Here is a 22482-nt window from a genome sequence, read left to right as displayed (position 1 = left end):
TTATGAGCCCAGGCACTTCCCCACCTTGAATTTCATTTAGTCCTACCTGTAGCACCTGTATTAGGAAGCTGCCATGCTACAACCTGGTAATCGCTTTTGATACATTTGGATGATTTATTGTTTTTCCTATTTCATTGATTGCTAATTGCTGTTCCCTGTTATCCTCGCAGCCTAAAAACCCCTGGAAGCCCCCCCCGCAAGTCTTAATTCTGTTTAACTTTTTAGCAGACTTTGGAACTGAACTCTCATTTTCTGATTTTCTTCCCATAATACTGAGAGATCCATATATTCCGTGCTGGTATTCCCAATGCCCCAACTCCTAGTATTGTTCCTATATTTCTTTTATCTCTCTTCTCCCTGACTCTTTCCCTTCTCAGGCTACCAATTTCCCTCCAATTCCACCCCATCCATTGAGTGTCTGAAATGTAGCACCACTTTTGCTATCATTTGCATATAGAAGCACACACATTTTGCATGACAGAACTGTTGTAATTTGTTAAATTCAATACTACAGGTATCATTTGGTACTGTACAATATTCTATATAATCTAATGTTCATGATTGTCAGGTCCTGCTTCCATTTCTGAGCATGGTTCATAGTCTTGCTTCAACTCTAGTGTTAGGAGGCATTGTTACTCCAGTATGTTCAGGAGTGGTAATGGTACTCTGCCAACCCTTAATCATGTTCACAGACAAGGTCAAAGTCTCCGACACCTTCCTAGGACAATAGGTTGACTCCTGGACAGTAGTCCGATGATTTTCTGAAGTAACTGTAACATTTCCAGCATATATTAACTGCATGCTATGGTTAGGGTAGCCATTACCTTCCCATTTAAACACACCACCCCCACAACCTCCCCCATTCCCTGTCCCTGCTCCTGAGAGTTGCCTGTGTTGCAGGATCCTCCACCTTGGCTGCTGTCCAGTCTGTACCTGAACACTGTAAGCATTCCCACATGGTTACCGGGAACCGTGAGGCTAAGGTGGCAGTCTTCCCCTTGTGCACTGCCCCCGCTTTGTTCCTCTGCTGTATCCCGAATGTCACAGACCCCAATGAAGTGCATATTATGCCTCCCACGGTGATCAAGGTCTGAAAGAGAAAACAAATATTCTTGGTTCCCTCTTTTTACATTAGTTGACTCACTTCTGTCCTTCCCTTTGTATGGTTTCAGCTGCATAGCATGCTGTCATCAATTCACCACCCCTTTTTCATCCCTTACCTGATAGACTAGTCTTGTCCTTTAAATAACAGGGATCCTCTCAAATGGCTTTTGGAAAAGGCTTTTTATCTTAGACGTACTGCACGAGTGCCAGATCTCCTACTTCATACTCCTTGTCAGAAGCTTGGCCATAAAAATATTTTTTCATTTTTCACTGGACTTCCTCTAAATTAAACAGCTCACATTTCTAAACTGCAGTTTTACTTTTGTATTTCAGCTCTGAATATATTTTTCAAAGGTGAGAACTTTTTTTTTAAATTTTTTTGGCCTGTTAAATGCTATATTTTAGCACTGTTCAGTTTTACTGCCACTTCTATTTCTTTACTCTTTTCTGTGTCTCATCCAACTTAGATATCTGCACCTCTGCTGCTACACTTAAACGTGTTCTTCTGGCAGACAGTCTTAGCTGCTGTGTTGTTCATTTTTCTTATTGAACTTACCAGGTATTCTCCTCGCCCCTTTTCTTTAAAACTTAGACTTTTTAACACTTGCACTATCCCCAACTGTCTATTCCCTTCCAAGCTCTGTAGTGTTCTTAGAAGCTGTGCAAACCTCCTTTCAACTTCACCTATGCTTTTCCTTAAACCACTCAGCTTCAGTTTTTAATTGTGAAATAGGACATTTCCCAAGGCCTCACTAGCTACTACATTCTTGGGGTGTAAACGTTTTACCTTTTGGCTTGGAGTGACCGTTTTCAGCCAATATATCTGGCAGCTTTAAGCTTATCTCGATCTTTTATTCTCATTTTTCAGCTTAGCACATTTTGTAGCTGTGACCGCAAAGCTGTACTACATATACAGCCCTTTAAGGACAGTTGCTTTTTGTTGTCTTAGGTTGTCAATAACCACATGAATAGAGTCCATTACTTCTCTAGGGTAAGAATAGTGTTACTGGGGAGGGGAATCCTGTCCCACACCTGGACACACACTTCCATACACTCACATGCAAAACTTCAAACAAAAACTTCAGTAAGCAGCATGCACAGTTCCAGAACCTCAGCATCTATCACATGCTCCTTCTAATTTAAAGAATAAATCCCCTTAACTGTAAACACTGTGTGAGCCATTGATATGGACATTGATATGGCCAGTCTAGGAAACACACTGTACCTGTAGCTCAGTGATCTTGTCTTTAAGTTCTTGTCTCACCTTCTTGCATTTCTTTAACTTGAGTTTCATATTTTCTGCATTCCAATTTCAATGCTTCATTTTGTTTCACAAAAGCTCTGTCACTTTCAAATCCTGAAAAAAAACTGTGGCTTTTTACCCTTTTCTTGGCAACCTTTTGGTTGCCAAAAAAAGTTACTTTCCAGGAGATTAGCCGCTGCTTCAAGTGGATTCTGGGTTGTGAGGATATCCACCATGTCAGGGCCAGATATTTATCTACGTATTTTAACAGTGACTCCATTATCCCTTAAAAATGCCTTAAACCATCAATTCTCTTAGGGTTGCAGTCCCTAAGATATTGGCTGTTAGCACAATCTGCAAAATGGCTGACTCATCAGAATGTTGGTTTGAGATTCACTTAATCAGCAGATGGGTCTGGCAAATCTTTATGAAGGCAAAACATTCAGCAAGTAGTGATCAGTTACAATCGGGAAGCTCATCTGCACGATATCATCATAGTCACTTCCTGCACCAGCTAATACAGCTTCAACCTCCCTTTTTTTACATAAACTTATTTATAATCTTTTCTTATACATATGTGTTAGTTTCTCATTTTCATGTTAACTCTCCTCCACTGTCAGTAAAGGTTTAGTGTTAGTTCAAACTGGTCTTTTCTAGCTTTTTAGTTATTCTTTTTATTTTTCTGCCGTTTCTTACACATGCATGGGTCTGCTTACGCTATTAAATGCAATCAGAACGGACTCTTTGACATTTGTGGCAGGCTTCTGTCATGCCTAAATATGCCCTTGCTCCCAGCTGGTGTTACTGTAGCATGCCTGGGGATGAGGAGTGTGTCACTATGAAGACTCCCCTCCTAAGGTTTAATTTTCATGTCAAAGTCTCTTCATTGATGTTTTCTCAATATCTGGCACTTTGAAGATGTGCATTTGTTTTCCATTAGTGCCTGTATTCATTTGAAGAGTTTGTTACTTCAAATTAAAATTTTAAATGAACCCTCAAAACCTCCAGAATGGCTTGTCAAATTATTGAAAGATAAATTGCTTAATAAAAAGTTCAAACTTCTCTTTGGTGTTTCCTCTCTTCTCTCCCACCTACCTTCCTTTCCCTCGTCATTGTCCCTCCACTTCCTTCCCTGTAGATTAGCCAAGGTGGTCTTCTCCCCCCCAGTAAGAGTGATGGATTTTCATGTACTTTGTGCTTTATTCAGAACTTAGAGGAGAAAGCTGAGATTCTTCCAATGTAAACAGACATACGATAGGTGGAGGAAAGTCCTGTTGATTTGTAGAGAGGGGGTGGAAACTGAGGTGTGAGGTTAAGGGGAATGGTAGAAAGGAAGGGCAAATTAGTTTTAAAGGATTTTATCATTTTCAGAAACAGTCCTCAGCTGTCTGACAGATCCCCTTTTTAAAATTTATTTTTTTTATGTATTTTTCATGTATGCTTGGGGGCTTTGCTGTTTCAGCAGGAGGAAGTGAAAAATCAGAGTACAGGAGTAAATGAGTGCTGAGAAATAACTATAGCATGATTATAGCTTTGTTTTTAATGTGCTCTCCAGTGGGGTGGGTACACATGCACACTCAATAAAAACACAGACTTGGCCCTTCCAAATCCCCAGCAAAAGGCTTTACATAATCCATCCAGCTATTCATCCCTCACTCTTCCCAAAGGCCTGGCCAATAGAGAAGTCTTGCAGCTGTGAAGGGGAATGGGGATCAATTTTAGGAATTTGCCAAGGTGCCAGTTAGATTTTAAAGCTGAAAACTAACAGACTAGATTAGCCAATTTATTATGGGCCGTAGCCAATATTGGAATGGAATTTAGGAAGGATAACTAAATTGTTTACAAGTGTTAGCTTACTAGGGTTAGTTTATGAGTTTTAATGCTAGAATCTTTTCAGGTCAGCTTTGACCCTGGACAGGATTTCTCAAATCAGGATACGTGGTGCTCATAACTAATCACCAATGTATGTATTCACCCAAAAGCACAGATGTATGTACTCAGCATTTATAGATCAAGTTTGGCTACAGCAAATCTTCAGCCATATAGTGAATACACAAATGTGGTCTTGCAAGCACTTGCTCTAGACTAGGGTTGAGGCTCAACAGTTATATAACAATACAAATTACCAGCATTTCTTATTATATTGATTTACGATCATCAATCATTAGCAAGGAAGTTATATTACCTCTGTACTTGGCACTGGCGCACCTGCTGCTGGAATACGGTGTCCAGTTCTGGTGTCCTCAGTTCAGGAAGGATGGAAAAATTGGAGAGGATTTAGAGAAATTATTAAAGGACTGGAAAACATGCCTTAGTGATAGACTGAAAACACTCAACCTGTTCAGCTTAATAAAGATGAGTAAAGGGTGACGATTACAGTTTATAAGTACGGTACACCCTGGCTATAATGAACCCCTGGGGAGCCAAGTAATTTGTTCAGTATAGCCAGGGGTTTGTTATAGTGGGGGAGTGGAGAACAGCTCCTCCAGCCCTGGGGCCATGGCCAAGACAGAGTGCTCCTCTGGCCCCGGTGCGGCGACAAGGACAGGAAGCTCCTCTGGACATGGGGCTGGGGTAGGGAGACACAGCTCTTCTGAGGCCGCCACTGGGGCACACTTTGCCCTGCCACAGTCCTGGGGGCTGGAGGACCCATTAGCCCCCTGCTGTGGCCCTAGGGCTGGAGGCACTGTCAGGTCCCCCTCCTTGCAGCCCCGGGGCTGGAGTAGCTCTCAGCCTCCCACCACAGCGGCCTGGGCCGGAGGTGGGATCCGGGGACCATGTTCACTATAGCCCAAGGTTCACTATTGCAAAGGGCGTTATTGCGAGGGTCTTCTGTACCTACACGAGGAACAGAAAATTAATAATGGGATTGTCGAACTGGCAGACAAAGGTATAACACAATTCAGTGGCTGGAAGTTGAAGCTAGACTAGTTCAGACTGGAAATAAGGCACAATTTAAAACAGTGAGCGTAATTAACCACTGGAACAACTTACTAAAGTTTGTGGTGGATTCTCTATCGCTGGCTTTTAAATCAAGATTGGATGTTTTTCTAAAAGAGATGCTCTATGAATTAATTCAGGGAAGTTCTGTGGCCTGTGTTAGGCAGTCGGTCAGACTAGATGATCACAGTGTTCCGTTCTGGTCTTTGTAATCTATGAATCTATGTGGGGGGAATTGCAAACATTAGTTAATTTAGCCTCACAACACCCCTGTGCAGCAGGGGAAAATCATATCTATTTTATAGTTGAAGAACTGATCAACAGAGATTGAGTGACTTGCACAACTTCACACAGGAAGTCTGTGGTAGAAATTAGCTATAGATCTCCTGAGTTCCAGACTAGCACTTTAATTACAAGACCATTCTTCCTCTCCCAGGCTGTACTAACTTTTCTGCTAACTCCCTGTGGAGATTTGGATGCCTGTTATCTGAAATAATTTCATGTCCTCAGGTGTTGTACATCGAGAATTCTCTGTTACCTGAAGCCTCAAATATCCAAACTTATGCTCTGCCCTACTCCATCTCCCTGACACTTGAATATTGATATTATACTGTAAGAAACAAATTCTGCTATATTTTCCTTTTGCTTAACCTTTCTACTTTACTGTTTATTCTTTCTTCCACATTTGACTGTGTTTGCAATTGGGCACAACAACACATTATATGAGTGGGAAAACACAGGACAAGTCCCAAACTGTGGTGTTACACACTATTAACAGCAGTGCTAGCAGCCAAAATGATCACTTGATTTGCCAAATTATACAATACAGATAATGAGTCTTTTGCATCAGTTTTGGAAGAAACTGTTCCAAGGAACATTTTCTAATGGGGCTGAAAGGGAAGAAAATGTTTTGGTGTAAAGGAATGCTCTGAAGTACCTGATGACCATTTAGTAGCATCAGTGCTATAGCATGATAGGTGCTGTGTTGCCTAAAGTCCAAGGAAACCAAACATTTTGGAACATGATGGGTGAAATCCTGGCCCTATTGAAGTCAACTGGAGTTTTGCCATTAACTTTGTTGGGGCCAGATTTCATCCTATGTATGTGTGTGTGTGTGTGTGTGTGTGTGTGTGTGCGTATATATATATATATATATATAATATATGTATGTATGTGTATATATATGTATATAGGATGAAATCCTGCCCCAGCAAAGTTAATGGTAAAACTACTGATGATTTAACTACCCTACCCGCCCTCTGATGGTAAACGTATACATCCACAGAGCTGCTTCTTGTCACCCTTCTGGTTTAATGTGTATATGGGGTCACTGGGAGGAGACATGGGTTACTGAACCTTCAGTATATTAATAGTACTCCATTTTATATCTCCAGGTCATCTGATCTGGCAAACACAGGAGATTACCTTATCCAGAGATTGATTGAGAATGGGGCATGGATGGGAGCAAAATGACTGAGACTGGATCCACATAAGGCTGAAGCGACACTAATTGCCTGGGGAAAGTAATCAGAAGACAAACTGAGAATAATGCTTTGCTCTTTGAAAATGTATCTGCCTTAGGTTGTTCCAAATTCACAATCCAGGGGGCTGGTTAGATTTCCAGACAGATTCTGGTTGGAGTCCTGTATCAGGTGCATCAGTGGCCAGCATGTTATACCAGCATTCCATGAGCTGCCCTGGCTGCCTTTTGGCTTGATAATTTTAAGATGTAGGTTTTGGCCTGTAAAGACCTACTTAGGTGAGAGATCCGTACCCCTGTGCCAGACTACAATCAGTGCTGTACTTAGGCTGAAGCCTCCTTGGTATAAGGGGTGGCGGCTACTGGGAAGGCATTTTCAGTGAAAGTCCTTGGGTGTTGGAACTTACTCCTGCCCTTGATCTGAAATAATCAGAATGGATTGACCTTTAGGGCATGCTAGGAAGCCCATCTATTTCCCCTGGCTTTTGGGAAAGGGGGAGAACTACTAAGGCAATAAGTGCTTTGAGTCTCTGTATGTGTGAGAGTAGAGAAGGTGAGGTTATTGTCTCTAGTAGTTTCTGTTGCTAGGCTATTGTTGGTTGGGGTGGGTAATTGTGAAGTTATCTATTACGATAACTATATTTTAAAATGGCTATGGGCTCATACAGTTATGGTGAGGTGCTGTTTTATTTGGGTATATGAAAATAACTATTTTAAAAATGAATAAAGAGATTATTTTATTCATTGCACCAGATTAGGTTGCATGCTGTTGTTTTAGTAACCTCATGATGCGTAATTCTGAGTGGTGTGGAGAGCACACCAGTGTGCCTTAGTTTCTAGCTGATACCTCCGCTGTAACTTTTGTCAGGCAATTAATCTAGAAAATAATAGCATGAAACTGATGTAGGCTAATGTAGTGCCAATCTTTAAAAAAGGGAAGAAGGAGGATCCTGGGAACTACAGACCAGTCAGCCTCACCTCAGTCCCTGGAAAAATCATGGAGCAGGTCCTCAAAGAATCAATCCTGAAGCACTTGCATGAGAGGAAAGTGATCAGGAACAGCCAGCATGGATTCACCAAGGGAAGGTCATGCCTGACTAATCTAATTGCCTTTTATGATGAGATTACTGGTTCTGTGGATGAAGGGAAAGCAGTGGATGTATTGTTTCTTGACTTTAGCAAAGCTTTTGACACGGTCTCCCACAGTATTCTTGTCAGCAAGTTAAGGAAGTATGGGCTGGAAGAATGCACTATAAGGTGGGTAGAAAGCTGGCTAGATTGTCGGGCTCAACGGGTAGTTATCAATGGCTCCATGTCTAGTTGGCAGCCGGTATCAAGTGGAGTGCCCCAAGGGTCGGTCCTGGGGCCGGTTTTGTTCAATATCTTCATAAATGATCTGGAGGATGGTGTGGATTGCACTCTCAGCAAATTTGCGGATGATACTAAACTGGGAGGAGTGGTAGATACGCTGGGGGGGAGGGATAGGATACAGAAGGACCTAGACAAATTGGAGGATTGGGCCAAAAGAAATCTGATGAGGTTCAATAAGGATAAGTGCAGGGTCCTGCACTTAGGACGGAAGAACCCAATGCACCGCTACAGACTAGGGACCGAATGGCTAGGCAGCAGTTCTGCGGAAAAGGACCTAGGGGTGACAGTGGACGAGAAGCTGGATATGAGTCAGCAGTGTGCCCTTGTTGCCAAGAAGGCCAATGGCATTTTGGGATGTATAAGTAGGGGCATAGCGAGCAGATCGAGGGACGTGATCGTTCCCCTCTATTCGACATTGGTGAGGCCTCATCTGGAGTACTGTGTCCAGTTTTGGGCCCCACACTTCAAGAAGGATGTGGATAAATTGGAGAGAGTCCAGCGAAGGGCAACAAAAATGATTAGGGGTCTAGAACACATGACTTATGAGGAGAGGCTGAGGGAGCTGGGATTGTTTAGCCTGCAGAAGAGAAGAATGAGGGGGGATTTGATAACTGCTTTCAACTACCTGAAAGGGGGTTCCAAAGAGGATGGCTCTAGACTGTTCTCAATGGTAGCAGATGACAGAACGAGGAGTAATGGTCTCAAGTTGCAGTGGGGGAGGTTTAGATTGGATATTAGGAAAAACTTTTTCACTAAGAGGGTGGTGAAACACTGGAATGCGTTACCTAGGGAGGTGGTAGAATCTCCTTCCTTAGAGGTTTTTAAGGTCAGGCTTGACAAAGCCCTGGCTGGGATGATTTAACTGGGAATTGGTCCTGCTTCGAGCAGGGGGTTGGACTAGATGACCTTCTGGGGTCCCTTCCAACCCTGATATTCTATGATTCTATGATGCACTAAATAAGCATTTCAGATAAGTGCTTTAGTGCTCAGGAGTTGAAACCTGTAGGGATAGTACAGATTTTTCTGATCTCCATCAAAGATAATCTTGGCCACAAAGCACCATTAGTTGTGTTTACGTATACGTATTTTTCCCTGGATAGCCCACACATAAATTCTCTTATATATTGCATTCTCAAAATAAACTCTCAGTGTCTTTGCCAATGTTGTGAATTAAGTCCCGTCGAAGACAGAAGGGAGGAATGTGGCCTAATATAGCAGTCTGAGAACAGATCTGATAATCATAAGTTTTATTCTATTTCTTCTGTTGACACAGATACTGATCCAAAGCCCTCTGAAGTCAGAGGGAGTCCTTTCATAGACTTCAACAGGCTTTGGATCAGGCCTTTACTGTATGACCTTGGGTAAGTCACTTACCTTCTTTGTGCTTTGGTTTCTCCGTCTAGAAAATGGGTTTACTCTACTTACTTATTGGACAGGGTTATTGTGAGGCTTAATGCATTGTAAGTGCTTTGGGATCTTCAAATGAAAAATATTTCAAGTACATGGTTTATTTCTTTGTGTGTCCCATGCAATACCAGCAATCTGTTCCATGCTCTGAAATCCTTTCTGTGTCAATGAGTGAAAGTAGACACAGTGAGAAAAGTGAAAGAGACAATGGACCTGAATTATGCACCTTATAGGGAATCTGTTAATTGAAGGATTTCATTCTCTGTTATAATAAACATTGTGACAGTAGTTTCAGTAATCCTTCTCAAAAATGTGTACATTAATTTGAAACCACTGTCATTTTTTCACTTCTTTGCAGTATAAATTCCATCCTGATTCCTGACGAAGAGTGAGATAATATCACACGACTGAGCTGCGGAGAAAATAGCAAACTGTTCCAAGTATAAGAGCCAAAGTGAGTGTTGAGAAAGGGATCACTATGTTATGAGCTCATACTGGCAACGTTATTTGGTATGGGTGTAAACTGAGCGTTGAGCCTGAGAGGGAAAACAGATTGAATCTCAGAAGAGCACTTTAATGTGTTTTGTTTTCTTTAGTATCAGAATCCAATTTACAAGCTGATCTCAAACTGAAAATTATAAACTAGTCACCAGTGGATCCAGCTCTCTGACATCCCCTCTTCTATCCTCCCCCTTGAAGCAGCAATAAGCATGAAGAGGTGTTAAAGGACAGAAGTGTGGAAAAAATCATTGGGTTTTATTGTGGGCATTATATCATCTTGTAGCCATTAAATGGTCAAGTGGTCATCTTCATATGGAAGTCTAAAACAACACATATGGATGAATTTTGTACTTGCCCTTTTTCTTTTAAAGATGCTATTGTGGCAAGGTAGATTACCTAAAAGTTGTAGAGTTTACAAATAGAACCATCAGAAATCAGGTGTGATGACGACAATGATGCAGGAAGTGAAATGATCAGGTAAAACTAATAAAAGGGAAAAGACTATTTTTCCACTTCCTTCTATGCTGCCACAAGGTGGCAGTGTTTCAGAACACTACTTATGGTTTCAAGTGTCAGGGGGTAGCTGTTTTAGTCTGTATCCACAAGAACAAAAAGGAGTCCAGTGGCACCTTAAAGACTAACAGATTTATTTGGGCATAAGCTTTTGTAGGCTAGAACCTACTTCATCGAATGCATGGAGTGAAAATTACAGATGCGGGCATTAGTATACTGACACATGAAGAGAAGGGAGTTACCTCACAAGTGGAGAACCAGTGTTGACAGGGCCAATTCAATCAGGGGGGATGTAGTCCACTCCCAATAATAGATGAGGAGGTGTCAATTCCAGGAGAGGCAAAGCTGCTTTTGTAATGAGCCAGCCACTCCCAGTCCCTATTGAGGACCAAATTAATGGTGTTAAATTTGCAAATGAACTTTAGTTCTGTGGTTTCTCTTTGAAGTCTGTTTCTGAAGTTTTTTTGTTCAAGTATGGCTACTTTTAAATCTGTTATAGAATGGCCAGGAAGATTGAAGTGTTCTCCTACTGGCTTTTGTACATTACCATTCCTGATGTCCGATTTGTGACCATTTATTCTTTTACGTAGCGACTATCCGATTTGGCCAATGTACAGGGCAGAAGGGCATTGCTGGCACATGATGGCATATATAACATTAGTAGACGTGCAGGTGAATGAGCCTCTGATGGTGTGGCTGATGTGGATGGGTCCTCTGATCGTGTCGCTAGAGTAGATATGGGGACAAAGTAAGCAATGAGGTTTGCTACACGGTTTGGTTCCTGGGTCAGTGTTTTTGTGGTGTGGTGTGTGGTTGTTGGTGAGTATTTGCTTCAGTTTTGGGGGCTGTCTGTAAGCCAGGACTGGCCTGCCTCCCAAGGTCTGTGAGAGTGAGGGATCATTTTCCAGGATAGGTTGTAGATGGTTGGTAATGTGCTGGAGAGGTTGTAGCTGGGGGCTGTACGTGATGGCCAGTGGTGTTCTGTTATTTTCCTTGTTGGGCCTGTCCTGTAGTAGATTATTTCTGGGTACCCATCTCGCTCTGTTAATCTGTTTCCTCACTTCCCCAGGTGGGTATTGTAGTTTTAAGAATGCTTGATAAAGATCTTATAGATGTTTGTCTCTGTCTGAGGGATTGGAGCAAATTCGGTTGTATCTTAGGGCTTGGCTGTAGACAATGGATTGTGTGATGTGTCCTGGATTGAAGCTGGAGGCATGTAGATAAGTATAGAGGTCAGTGGTTTACGGTATAGGGTGGTGTTTATGTGACCATCACTTATTTGCACTGTAGTGTCCAGGAAGTAGATCTCTTGTGTGGACTGGTCCAAGCTGAGGTTGATGGTGCGGTGGAAGTTGTTGAAATCCAGGTGGAATTCTTCAAGGTCCTCCTTCCCGTGGGTCCATATAATGAAGATGTCATCAATGTAGTGCAAGTAGAGGAGGCGTGCTAGGGGACAAGAGCTGAGGACGCATTGTTCTAAGTCAGCCATAAAAATGTTGGCATACTGTAGGGCCATGCGAGTACCCATAGCAGTGCCTCTGACTTGAAGGTATAAGTTGTCCCCAAATCTGAAATAGTTGTGGGTGAGGATAAAGTCACAAAGCTCAGTCACCAGGCGTGCCGTGGCCTCATCAGGGATACTGTTCTTGACAGCTTCCAGTCCATCCTCATGTGGAATACTGGTGTAAAGAGCTTCTACATCCATGGTGGCCAGGATGGTGTTTTCAGGAAGATCACCAATGCATTGTAGTTTCCTCAGGAAGTCGGTGGTGTCTTGAAGATAGCTACGAGTGCTGGTAGTGTAGGGTCTGAGGAGAGAGTCCAAATAGCCAGATAATCCTGCTGTAAGAGTGCCGATGCCTGAGATGATGGGGCATCCAGGGTTTCCAGGTTTATGGATCTTGGGTAGCAGATAGAATACCCCTGGTCGGGTCTCTGGGGGTGTGTCCGTGTGGATTTGTTCCCATGCTATAGCAGGGAGTTTCTTGAGCAGCTGGTGTAGTTTCTTTTGGTACTTCTCAGTGGGATTGGAGGATAGTGGCCTGTAAAATGTGGTGTTGGAGAGTTGCCTGGCAACCTCCTGTTCATAATCCGACCTGTTCATTATGACTACAGCACCTCCTTTTTCAGCCCCTTTGATTATAAGAATTGTTTCTGAGGCTGTGGATGGCATTGTGTTCTGTACGGCTGAGGTTATGGGGCAAGTGATACTGTTTATTCACAATTTCAGCCTGGGCACGTCTGTGGAAGCACTCTATGTAGAAGTCCAGTCTGTCATTTCGACTATCAGGAGGAGTCCACACAGAATTCTTCTTCTTGTAGTGTTGGTAGGAGGGTTCCTGTGAGTCAGTGCATTGTTCAGTGGTGTGTTAAAAATATTCCTTGAGTCGGAGATGATGAAAGTAGGCTTCCAGATCACCGCAGAATTGCATCATGTTCGTGGGGGTGGTGGGGCAGAAGGAGAGTCCCTGAGATAGGACAGACTCTTCCACCAGGCTAAATGTGTGGTTGGATAGATTAACAATATTGTTAGGTGAGCTGAGGGTACCACTGCTGTAGCCCCTTGTGGCATGTAGGAGTTTAGATAGTTTACTGTCCTTTTTTCTCTGTAGAGAAGTGAAGTGTGCATTGTAAATGGCTTGTCTTGTTTTTGTAAAGTCCAGCCATGTGGAGGTTTGTGTGGAAGATTGGTTTTGTATGAGAGTCTCCAGTTTTGAGAGCTCATTCTTGATCTTCTCCTGTCCTCTGTACAGGATGCTGATCAGGTGGTTCCTCAGTTTCTTTGAGAGTATGTTATGGTTTTTAACTACTCACTAGTTTTCCATTTTTATTCATACAGGAAGGTCAGCAATAAAACTGTGATGGAAGTGCAAAGTGTGTTAAGATATAAAATGGAACTGGCAGCACATTTATTGTATACTGCTCTTTCAAAAAAAACCCCCAAATCTTTAGTACCATCTTACAATGGCGTGAACTCTAACTCTTGGGCTGTCTATCATAACCCATAATAAAGGAGGAGAAAAGAGGTAAAAATAATTCACAACATTTCTATTGAAACCAAATCAGGCAAAAAAATAAATTCAGAGCTTTGGTAAAACCTAACCAAAAACTAGCCAAAAAGGATTTCTGGGATATTTACATGCCAATGGCATAAGCCACAAAGATTGCAGTGGTTAAGATGCTTGACAACAAGAAAAATGTTATCAAATACAATAAAGTCTACAGAAATCTGTGTTTTGAAAGGGTATAAAATGGTACCAGGAAAACCATGTTACAATAGGGATTATCCTTGCCTATGTAGAGAGGAAAAACATGTCTCAACCCTAATTCGGTAAAGCATGTAAGTATATACTTAAAATCCACTGAATTCAAGTTGAAGTTAAGCACGTGCTTAAATGCTTTAATATGGGGATGGACTGCAGAATCAAGGTCTATGCTGGTGAACTAGTGATATTTTGTAACAATTCTGTGCCATTGTGAACACAAGGCAGGGTAGCCACAGGCATTTATAATAGTATGCTATTAGGTCTGCTCTGAGCAGGGTCTAATCCATCGTTTTTAGACTACTGTAAAAGACCACAGCTGTTTTGCAGTGCCACCTTCTGCAAAAGCTTCACCCAAAAGCTCCCCAATATGTCCTTAGAGGTCTGTGTCCCATAACAACACCCCTTCCTGGGGGCTAGTTTATTAACATACAGTATGCTCAAACACAGTCACCTTCACCCCCCACTCTCCCCTTCTTTCTGAGGTCTGTTTATTTTGAAGCTTCAAATAAAATTTCTTTATTTGGACTACCTAGGGAAGTAGTGGAATCTCCTTCCTTAGATATTTTTAAGGTTAGGCTTGAGAAAGCCCTGGCTGGGATGATTTAGTTAGGGATTGGTCCTGCTTTGAGCAGGTAGTTGGACTAGATGACCTCCTGAGGTCCCTTCCAACCCTGATATTCTATGATTCTTTTCAGAATCTTCCACTGGGCACCATCCCTCCTTTGTGATGTCTATTTCCCTTTCACACTCCCTCTTCTCTGAGGTCTGGTTTCAATTGCCCCAGATAAACACAGCATTTATTTTCAGTGACTCCTTCCTCTCTTTCCCTTTGGAGTCACCTGGGTTACCCAAGCTCCTCTTTGAGCCTGTACCCCCAGGTTGGGAAAACTCCAGAAGGTTTCCCCCCAACTGCTTCCCTCAAGAATCCTACCAGAAATTCAGTCCCAGCTCAAACAGGTCTGCAAAAGTACTCCTCTGCTGCTATCTTTCACAGGGAGCTCTCAACTCCCTGCCTTATGAAACCCAGCACCTTACCTTTCAGTCAGTTGGGCAGCAGGCTATCAGTTACAATTGCCTTCCCTTTCACTTTGTGACAACTTCCTATTAAGAATATTGCATCTCTGTTCTTGGTAAAGCACAGCATGCATGTTACTGTTTATTTTTTTGCAATAGAATAACTCTTGGTGCGGGAAAAGGTAGTGTCCCTCCCCCCCACCCCACCCCACCCCAAACACAAAATGTCTATTTCCTGATGTATTGGGGTCAAATCCAGAGCCACTGAAGTCAACGAAGTCTTAAAAGTCTTTTACATTGACCTTCATGAGCTTCGGAACAGGCTCTCAAGGACCACACAGACCCAAAGAAAGAAATGTATGCTCTTACAGGCTGATTTTAAGGAGGTGCTAACTTTGCTTTGGGAAAAATTAGAAAAATTGCCTATTTTTTAATAAAAAGTACCATAAGGCTTTGGATATTTAAATTCAAAAGAAAAGTAGTGAATTGGGTCCTGATGCATAGATTTAAAGCCAGGAGAAGGGACTTTCCATAGGACTTCCCTGAATTAATTCCTGGTTTAATTCCAATAGCTGTGCTTCAATTAGAGCAGGTCTTTTAGAAAAACATCTAGTCTTGATTTTAAAAATTTCCACTGATGGGGAATCCACCACAACCCTTGGCAATTTGTTCCAATGGATAATTACATTCTTGGTTAAAAAAAGTGCCTTGTTTCCAGTCAGAATTTGTCTAGCTTCAACTTCCAGTCATTGGAAGCCATTAGCTCTTGTTATACAATTGTCTGATAGATTATCAAATGTATGTTCTCCACACAGGTCCTTACAGGCTTATTAGGTCACCCCTTTACCTTTTCTTTCATAAGCTGAATATTAGATTGAGCTCCTTGAGTCTTTCACCATAAAGTATGTTTTCCTCTCATCATTTTCATAGCTCTTCTCTGAATCCTCTCCAGTTTTTCAACATCCTTCTTGAATTGTGGATATCAGAACCAGACATAGCAGCGGTTGTACCAATGGCACATACAATGGTAATATAGCCCACCTACCTACTTGATATTCCCTTGTTTATCTATTCAAGGATTGCATTAGGCCTTTTGGTCAGAGCATCACGCTGGGAGCTCATGTTCAGCTGATTATTTACCATGATCAGTGTCACACTGTGTGGGTTGGCTCACAATTGTGAGCGCCTATCTCAGGGCAGATTGTCAGAAAACAGGGCAGACACTCCAAACTGATGGTACATTCTATAATTAGATTTCACCAAGCCAGTAACAAATGTGAACTCCTGGATCACCATACCAGTTTTACCATGGAGTCGCAGGGAGTCCCCACAGCTTCTGCATCCTATCTTGCCATGCAGACAGACCGGACTTTGTGATAATGATCACTTAAACCAAAAATCACACCACATCAAGTTTCTCCCAGGGAAAAGTAGTAGGGAGGGGAAGGAAGGAGCCTGGGGGGTGGAAAGCGGTAGTAAGGAGCTGAGAGGGGCAGTTAGGAGCCAGAGGGTTGAGAGGGTTAGTGAGGAGCCCCACAGCAGAGTGTAAGGCTGGGGCTGGTCAGTGGAATCATAGAATCATAGAATATCAGGGTTGGAAGGGACCCCTGAAGGTCATCTAGTTCAACCCCCTGCTCGAAGCAGGACCAATTCCCAGTTACATCATCCCAGCCAGGGCTTTGTCAAGCCTGACCTTAAAAACCTCTAAGGAAGGAGATTCTACCACCTCCCTAGGTAACGCATTCCAGTGTTTCACCACCCTCTTAGTGAAAAAGTTTTTCCTAATATCCAATCTAAACCTCCCCCACTGCAACTTGAGACCATTACTCCTCGTTCTGTCATCTGCTACCATTGAGAACAGTCTAGAGCCATCCTCTTTGGAACCCCCTTTCAGGTAGTTGAAAGCAGTTATCAAATCCCCCCTCATTCTTCTCTTCTGCAGGCTAAACAATCCCAGCTCCCTCAGCCTCTCCTCATAAGTCATGTGTTCTAGACCCCTAATCATTTTTGTTGCCCTTCGCTGGACTCTCTCCAATTTATCCACATCCTTCTTGAAGTGTGGGGCCCAAAACTGGACACAGTACTCCAGATGAGGCCTCACCAATGTCGAATAGAGGGGAACGATCACGTCCCTCGATCTGCTCGCTATGCCCCTACTTATACATCCCAAAATGCCATTGGCCTTCTTGGCAACAAGGGCACACTGCTGACTCATATCCAGCTTCTCGTCCACTGTCACCCCTAGGTCCTTTTCCGCAGAACTGCTGCCTAGCCATTCGGTCCCTAGTCTGTAGCGGTGCATTGGATTCTTCCATCCTAAGTGCAGGACCCTGCACTTATCCTTATTGAACCTCATCAGATTTCTTTTGGCCCAATCCTCCAATTTGTCTAGGTCCTTCTGTATCCTATCCCTCCCCCCCAGCGTATCTACCACTCCTCCCAGTTTAGTATCATCCGCAAATTTGCTGAGAGTGCAATCCACACCATCCTCCAGATCATTTATGAAGATATTGAACAAAACCGGCCCCAGGACCGACCCTTGGGGCACTCCACTTGATACCGGCTGCCAACTAGACATGGAGCCATTGATAACTACCCGTTGAGCCCGACAATCTAGCCAGCTTTCTACCCACCTTATAGTGCATTCATCCAGCCCATACTTCCTTAACTTGCTGACAAGAATACTGTGGGAGACCATGTCAAAAGCTTTGCTAAAGTCAAGAAACAATACATCCACTGCTTTCCCTTCATCCACAGAACCAGTAATCTCATCATAAAAGGCAATTAGATTAGTCAGGCATGACCTTCCCTTGGTGAATCCATGCTGGCTGTTCCTGATCACTTTCCTCTCATGCAAGTGCATCATTCTTTGAGGACCTGCTCCATGATTTTTCCAGGGACTGAGGTGAGGCTGACTGGTCTGTAGTTCCCAGGATCCTCCTTCTTCCCTTTTTTAAAGATTGGCACTACATTAGCCTTTTTCCAGTCATCCGGGACTTCCCCGGTTCGCCACGAGTTTTCAAAGATAATGGCCAATGGCTCTGCAATCACAGCCGCCAATGCCTTCAGCACTCTCGGATGCAACTCGTCCGGCCCCATGGACTTGTGCACGTCCAGCTTTTCTAAATATGAGGGCAAGGCCTTGTGGGGAAAAAGCCTTGCAGGGATAGGGGATCATGGTCCAGGCGCTGGTGTGCCCTCCCACCCCCAACAACTTGTAGGGAGTTTCTAGCACTCTGTAACCTCTCCAAAGTGAAGACTTACATGTTGCCTATGCCTAGGAGCCCCAATTATGGACCAGAATTCCATTGTGCAAGGTACTGTACAAACACAGAACAAATAGACAGTTCCTTCCCCATACCATCTAAGTATAAGACAAGAAACAACAGATGGATATAGACAGCCGAGTACAAGGAAACAATGAGAAAGCATTGGGCAGCATGATGAGCAATGGTCTCAGCAAAAAAGCAGCCTAACCGTTGTCACATTTTTTGTAGGCCTCAGAACAAAGGGCCAGTTTTAAGGAGGGTTTTGAAGGAGTATAATGAGTTAGTTTTGCAGATGTTTACAAGAAGCTCCTTGAAAGCGTGTGGGGCAGCATAGCGCAAAGAATGAAAGTGCTTACTTGAAAATGTAACAAGTGGGAGAGGAAGGCTGACATCAGGAGCTGACTGGAGATGGGAGTCAACTTTTTGATGCTGTATAAGCAATGATAGGGGATAGGTCGTGCTGGGCCTTGAAAGTGAAGACAAGTAGCTTATGTTTGATACTACTGGAAGAGAAGAGGGAGCCAGCGAATGGACACAAAAAGAGGGGTGACATGGTCAAAGCCCTGAGATTCCTGCCTCTAGCCTAGGCTCCCACGGTTGCTGCCATAGATTAGGAAACCCGCCAGCCCCTGGAGCCCAAGCTGGAGCCAGGAGTCTAGCAGCCTCAAGAGCCCTGGCTCTAGAAGCTAGCAGGCTCCCAGCAACAGAGGAGCTAAGTGAAATTGACCTTCTTGTCAGTTTTGTGGCTGCTATTCACTGAACAGCAACCATAAAATTGAAAAAATGTCAGTTTTACATTTTCTGTCAGGAACATCGTATTTCAGTGTTTCTGAAACACAATATTTGGGGATCTCTGGTTCACCAAGACGTTTTGGGTAAATTTGCTTTCATTCTGAATCAGAATGAAAGCAAATTTGAAAATACTGAAACCTCTGGCAAATCAAAATCCCCAAGTTTTGTCCAAGTCTACTCAAAAAATCTAGGTTCAGTACCTTGCTCTGCAACAGACTTTCTGTGTGACCACTGACAAGTCACGTAATTTCTGTACTTCCATTCCCTTTCTGTAAAATGGTGATAAATAAGCCTTCCCTGCCTCACAAAGGTGTTGTGAGGATAAATTCAATAAAGTGTGTGAGTTGCTCGGATATTTCAGTGACTGACAGGCACTATAAAAAAACCCTACACAAAACAAATAGTAGTTGGAAGAAACTGAAAGAGGATCTGTTAGAGATTGAAGTATATCTGAAAAGATGAAATATGCAAATGCCATAATGGTATTTACCCATATGGACTAAATTAAAACCAGATAAGTTTAGATCAGCTCATGCTTTCAGGGTTCACATATGGCTCAAATTCAGACAAATTTAACCCATTAATTAATTAGGATTTTCACAATACAAAACTGTGACTATCCAAAAGCTCTTAGGTACCCATTGCACCAGTTATATATAAAGCAAACTAAATAGCAGCTTACCCCGACTACCAACATAACTAGCCCTCCTACAAACATATAACACATACATCCCTTCTCCTCGCAGTTATGGGGGATTGAACCCCATCAAACCTCACCCTCCATAGCCACCCACACAAATACATGCACCTTGTAGTGTGCCCTGAAAGTCAACAGATCAGGGATGTTCCAGGTTGGGAGAGCAAGGGAAGCAGTTTGTTTTTGCTTATTTTTTGTCTTCCAAAGGGTATTTGAGTAGAATAGGTAGACCTTTTGGAATCATAATAGTGATGGTGTCAGTTAATGCATGGCAGCCCAAGCTTACACGGCTTGTGAAATTTTCATCTGGAAAAAAGCAGTGCACAGGCTCAGCAACTCCAAGTGACTTGGTTGCTTTTGATTCTTTTTGCAAAAATAGCCAAAGGCCTTAATTCACATATGGATTACTGCATATTTTAGTTGTAAGAGCAAAGTCTCTTTTGATTTATAGCTACTTTAAATAATTACTTCGCTAAAAATAGCAAGGGAAGGAGCTGGCATAGTGGCTCAGCACATTAATGATATGTTTTCATGTGTCAACCCTCTGCTCTCAGTGCCACAAGCTTGAGTTCCCAGTAGGGACTTAAACTGATGAAGTGAGAGCTGGAAACTTGCTGCTATCAAGTGTACTGTGTGGGCTGCTCTTTGGTGATGAGGGCAGCTGCCCCCAAAAGCCGGATTTTCATAGATTTTTTTTAAGCCAGATGGGAACATTTTGATCATCTAGTCTGGCTTCATATGTAACACAAGCCTTAGAATTACACCCAGTAATTCCTGCATCAGGTCCCATAATTGGTGGTTAAAGCTGAACATATCTGTTAGAAAGACATGTAATCTTGATTTAATGACTCCAGGTGACAGAGAATTTATCACAGCCCTTGGTAATCTGTTCCTGTGGTTCATTATTCTCACTGTTTGCATCTTTTTCCAGTCTGAACTCAGCTGATTTCATTTTGATGTCCTGGCACCAATGGCACTGCACACACCATTGATCAAAAATCAGTATTGGCTATTTTAAATGGTGGCTGTAGGAGGAGCCTGGGGTTGGTCCAAGTGCATTGCTTCCAGAAATTATTTCCCCAGCAAAGCATCTCCTCACCTTTAGGTTTATGGTGTGGATTTATTTGGGTGAGAGGGACGAATGATCAGAAAAATTCATGCATTATGCATGTGATACCTTCTGGTTATACTCAAGTATTCAAACAGAGCTGGCTGGAAATTTTCGGGTGAAATTTAGTTATGTCAGAAAACGCTGATTTGCTGGAGTGAAAAGTTTAGCTGAATCCAGCAGATTTCCAGTAGAAACCGGCCAGTGTTCCAAGGTTGACAGCTCTGCAGCAGAGAGCCTGGGGGTCCCTAGCTTATTTCTAGGGGCTAATAGACTTCCAGCTGATAGACTGCTAGCCCCTGAAACCCTCACTGGAGCTGGGTCTCTGGGGGCTGGTTGGCTCCCAGCCCCAATCAGGGCTCTCAGGGCTTCCAGGCCTGCTCAGGAATAGGTCAGCCCCAGCAGTCAGCTGGCCTGGGACTCTGTAAGCACTAGGGTCCCCAGGCCAGAGCAGTCCACATGGCAAGGCTGCCCTGGAGTTGAGGACCTTAGGGGTTCTGGTATCCCAGCGCTCTTGCAGGGAACCTTGAATCCAAGAGTTCTGGCTTAAGTGGGGAGCCTAGCAGTCCCTAGAGCCTGAGGCTCTGGCATGATCCCGACCGGACAGCAACTGAAGGTCAATTTCACATATTTTGTTTCAAGACCATATTTTGGTGTTTCCATAATGAAATTTTCAGGGATCTCCAGTTTGATGAAATTTCAGTAATTTTGCTTTCCTTCTGAACTGGAATGAAAGCAAATTGGGAAGGACCAAAATTTCTCCCAAACCAAAACTCCTGAGTTTTAGCCAGCTCTACATTCAAATAGGGAAGGACCAATTTGTTATCACGTTTACTCTCACTAAAATTTTGCTTTTTGTAGCTTCACGACAACTACACCTAAAACTGAATTTTTTAAAGCGTACCAATGTACTTCAGGATCTACCCTCCTATAGATGTGTACTGACCTCTCTGGTCCTGAAGTCACTTAACTGAGTTGAGAGAAAGCATAAGGATGAAGAAAGCTTATTACCTTTTGGGCCAAATTCGGTCATTGGTAATATATAGAATTCCTTTGGAAGTCAATAGGAGTTACATACAGTTCCAATGGTAGAATTTTGCCCTAGTTTATTTCTTGTCCTGTACCTTCTTCCCTCTTCCCTCTCTCATGCATGTATACAAATAAAATACAACAGAGCTCTGCATGGGCACTGTTTGGACGAGTGAATCAGATTGGACCAATTCTGACATATCTAGTAAGGGATGAATCAAAACAACTTGAACAATCCCTTATTTAGTCAAGGTAACAGCCTTTCTAGTCACAAATGAACTGTTTTAATGGAGACGAGGATGAGTGAGGTTGTGCTACTAGGACTAATTCAGGAGAACTAATTTCTTAATAGACTTTCTGATTTCCAAATCCAACTTCATCAGAGCCCCTGTACTTTGATTCCATCAACGGTAGGTAGGTGGCACAAGAGAACTTTGTGTAAAGCAGAAATCATGCAGCCTAAACTTCTTTTGTGGTTATTGTCTGTTGACAAAATAAACACAATATATAAAAACAGTGAACTCTTTTCAGAAAAATCTTAAAGGGATTGTTTTAAACCATCATTAATTTAATCAGTATAATAGGCCAGGAGAGAGAATAGGAAAATCTTCTCAATTGTCTGTCAGAGCTTTTCCTTTTCATTGTAAATGATAAAAGGAATTTAAGAATTAAATGTCCGTGGTTTGAACATGGCACAGTCGCTCACTTTCATACTGTACATATTAGTGTGTTATAGTAGTGAAAGCTA

The 22482-nt window shown here is 42.7% G+C and overlaps 1 long non-coding RNA gene across 1 annotated transcript; it reads right to left on the bottom strand.

The window, feature by feature from the left end:
* Positions 1-268: 268 nt before the first annotated feature.
* On the bottom strand, positions 269-5535 carry LOC125635526 (uncharacterized). Its single transcript, XR_007356293.2, has 4 exons — positions 5342-5535; positions 4533-4589; positions 2330-2461; positions 269-1090 (listed from the first exon to the last, which is right to left on the bottom strand). It is a non-coding gene; the product is annotated as an uncharacterized LOC125635526 (long non-coding RNA).
* Positions 5536-22482: the final 16947 nt, after the last annotated feature.

This window comes from Caretta caretta, chromosome 4 (genome assembly GCF_965140235.1).
Source record: "Caretta caretta isolate rCarCar2 chromosome 4, rCarCar1.hap1, whole genome shotgun sequence".
In the NCBI taxonomy this organism is placed as follows: Eukaryota; Metazoa; Chordata; order Testudines; family Cheloniidae; genus Caretta; species Caretta caretta.
This window is presented reverse-complemented; position numbering and strand designations above follow the sequence as displayed.